Source organism: Nanorana parkeri, unplaced genomic scaffold, assembly GCF_000935625.1.
Source record: "Nanorana parkeri isolate BGI_ZX_2015 unplaced genomic scaffold, ASM93562v1 scaffold1946, whole genome shotgun sequence".
Lineage (NCBI taxonomy): Eukaryota > Metazoa > Chordata > Amphibia > Anura > Dicroglossidae > Nanorana > Nanorana parkeri.
The window spans coordinates 1-4,032 of NW_017308214.1; positions in this window are offsets into that span (position 1 = coordinate 1).

Consider the following 4,032-nt stretch of genomic DNA (forward strand, 5'->3'; position numbering starts at 1 on the left):
CATTCGTGTCTTTACACCGCCATGTCCAAGCCACGCCCCCTCTATGGACTTTTTGGGGTACTAAAGTTTGTCGCCATTTCATGGACGCACACAATATTTTTAACCTGGGCATGTTGGGTATCTATTTACTCGGTGTATCCTCATCTTTTATATTTTATTAAAACAATTGGTATTGTATTGTGTTTTGGGGCATTTAAGTACATTTTACACTAAGTTTTGGGTTTTGATAAGGAGTTGCGCTAATATCGTGCAACATAAAAATTTGCAACTGCTACCATTTTATTCTATAGGGTCTTGGCTTTCAGAAAATATACATTGTTTGGGGGTTTTAAGTAATTTTCAGGCCTAAAATGTGGAATATAACATGGGTGCAAATTTTTTTTAAAAAAAGGCTACAGTCATGAAGGGGTTAAAACTTTCAGAACCAAGATTAAGTCTCCTGTTTATTTTTTTTTGAAACTGGTGGCATTATAATTTACGTTTGGTGTCAGGAAAGGTATATCTGCCTGGAACAAAAATTCTGGGATGTCTTTAAAATCTGCAAAACACTATAGCAGTGTGCAGTGTTACGCAATATAAATAAACATGAATATGGATGACAACCAACATGTAACTGTCCCTGATAAATCTCTGATCTGCTATAAAACTGTAAAACACACTGTGAGTGTGACTGCATGTAAAAATAGAAAGATGTTTTTTCAGCTATTAGCACCAACTTTTAACTGTCCCTTTTAACACTCTCAAATCTCTCTCCAATCTGCTAGACAACTGTACAATACGCGTTGTATGCATGTAAAAAAAGAGACTTTTTCAGCAATGGACATGAACACCTAAGTTTCCCTGCTGTTTGTGAGCTTTCCCCCAACTACTCCGCATCTGATCCAATGCACTAATTGAACAAAGGTCCTTGGTAGCCCTTACTTTTATAGGGAGGGGCTGACACCTGACATTAGGGCCAGAAAGTGCATGACTGGTAATTGTTGGTAAGGTGGTGAGTGTTTGCAATAGTTTGCCATTTTCTCAAACTGTGAATGGCCTGGGTTTGAGTCATCCTCATGGTTTTGGACCTGATATAAGATAAAAGTAGTGCTTTTCACATTGCTAAAGACCATATCTTAACACAGGTGCAAACAATCCTTGAAGGGCAGGTGACTTTTTTATACAAAACCTGCAAAAAAAGCTATTTACTGCTGCCCATTCCTTAAATCTTTGCTTTTGCAGGACACAACTACCAGTAAAATATTTGTCATCCAAAACACTTCCAGGAGTGTTAGATACCTGGTCTCCCATTGCGCCACTGTGGTTCTACTCTCCAGGCACTATGTCACTAGTCTTCCACAAAAGTAATGCAGGTAGAAACTCAGCATGCGATGGGGAATAGGTATCCGACACATGTATTTATTAACCTCTTATTTTAATACTTTCTTCGGTAAATCACTACTTCTAGCATATAGGGTCACTTGTTCAATATTCTAAAAAAGGGACTAGGAGGTAAATCTTAGCAAGTCTAACTAGTGTTAAGTAATGAATTAACTGGTCTATGGTAGAAGGGCTGCCTCCACATTACCTCCCAGTTCTCTCCATCAAGACTAGGGATGTCCCGATCTGCCTGGCGCGAATGGAGTGCCATTAGAAAATAATGGCACTGCCAGCGCAATCTGCGGTGGTGTGCAATTCCATGACCACCCAGCCATCTGCTCGGTTTTGTGCAGGATGACTGGGCGGTCACGGATTGCACACCACCGCTGATCGCACTGGCAGTGCCATTATTTTCTAATGGCACCCCAGTCGTGCCAGGCAGATTGTGCGGTTTCCCGCCGCAATACCCTGCCCGTGCGGTTGCACACGATCGCGGTTGAAAACACTGTGCGTTTATTCTAATGCAGATGGGGGCAGCGGGGTTGGTATTAATTTTTTTCCATTCTTATTTACTTTGTAAACATTTTTAATTTTCATTTATTTTTACTTTATTGTCTTTTTATTTATTTATTTATTTTTTTAGTTACATTTTTAATCAGTTTGTTATTTTTTTTTACTTTATTTTATTATTTTTTAATTTTCCTAACTATTTTTTTCACTTAACTTTATTGCTATCACACATGGGCTAAACACCGATGTGTACCGGGGCATTTTCACAAGTACAAGTACTTGTGAAAATGCCCTGTATCAGGCCCGATACCGAAGCTAGCATCGGTATCGGGACATCCCTAATCAAGACCCAGAAAGTTTTCCAGCCAGGTGAATCTACATGATTTTAGTAGTTTGTGAAACTCTGGGAACAGTATTTAATGCATACTTGATAGTGGTTTATGAAGAGTCAGAACTCTCAAAAGAAATTCAAATTTGGTTGGCTGGAGGGTTAACCGGTCCATTCCAAAGTGGGAATAATAAGTGTTTTTCAGTTGCAGGTATCTACAAAAATAATGATTTGTAAGTTGTCATGAGGATTTGAGATCATCAAAGGAAAACAGTGTTCCATTCCATTGTATTCAATTGTCCAGTCATCTTCCCTAATTAATGTACCAGGCCCACCATCACATTTTTTACTATCCTCTTTAGACCCTGTCACTACGGAGGAGGTTACAAAGCTTTTTCTCTTAGCTCTCTCACATGCCTCACTACCTGCCCCCTGGACCCTGTTCCCTCCCCACTACTCCAATCACCCTTATTGCTCTATCCCACACTCACATTTTCAATCTTTCCCTCTCTACTGGCATCTTCTCCTCACCTCTAAAACATGCCCTGGTCACCCCAATACTCAAAAAACCCTCACTGGACTGCACTTATCTTAACAATCTCAGACCAAGCGACTTACTCCCATTCACCTCCAAACTCCTAGAATGCCTAATCTACAACCGCCTGAGCCACCACCTCATTGATAACAACCTCCTCGACCCCTTACAGTCCAGCTTTCGCCCCAAGCACTCCACTGAAACCGCCCTCCTAAAACTCACTAATGACTTACCAACTGCTTGGCCTCCAAGACTCTGCTATCTTATGGTTTTCCTCCTGCCTATCTAAGCACTCTTTTAGTGTCACCTACAAATCTAAATCCTACTCTCCTCTTCCTCTTTCTGTAGGGGTCCCTCAAGGCTCTGTTCTTGATCCCCTTCTCTTCTCTATCTACACCTCCTCTCTTGTTCATTTGATAACCTCGAATGGCTTCCATTACCATCTCTGTGCCGATGACACTCAAATACAGGTGAAACTCGAATAATTAGAATATCGTGCAAAGTTCATTTATGTCACTAATGCAACTTAAAAGGTGAAACTAATATATGAGATAGACTCATTACATGCAAAGCAAGATAATTCAAGCTGTGATTTGTCATAATTGTGATGATTATGGCTTACAGCTCATGAAAACCCCAAGAACCCCAAATCCACAACCTCAAAAAAGTAGATTATTACATGCAATCAATAAAACAAGGATTGTACATAGAACAATATCGGACCTCTGAAAAGTACAAGCATGCATATGTACTCAGTACTTGGTTTGGGCCCCTTTTGCAGCACTTACTGCAATTACTTTTGCACGATATTCTAATTATTCGAGTTTCACCTGTATATCTCTCCACTCCACAGCTCAACCCTTCAGTGTCCTTGCGTGTCACTAATTTTCTAACTGACATATCAGTCTGGATGTCACAATACTTCTTAAAATTCAATTTTTCAAAAACTGAGCTCATGATATTTCCTCCCCCCTCATGCACCTTCCCCCAACTTTTCCATTGAGATTGATAGCACATCTATCACTCCCTCTCACCATGCCAAGGTGCTAGGTGTGATCATTGACTCTGATCTCACCTTTCTGCCACCCATCCATTCGCTATTCAAATACTGCTGCCTTCACCTTCATAACATCTCCAAAATACGGCCCTTCCTCACCAAAGAAACTGCACAGCTACTCATCCCCTCACTTGTTATCTCTCTTCTCGACTGTTGCAGTTCCCTCCTCATTGGCCTACCTCTACACAGGCTATCCCCGCTTCAGTCTATCATGAATGCCGCTGACTCATCAGCCTAACCAAG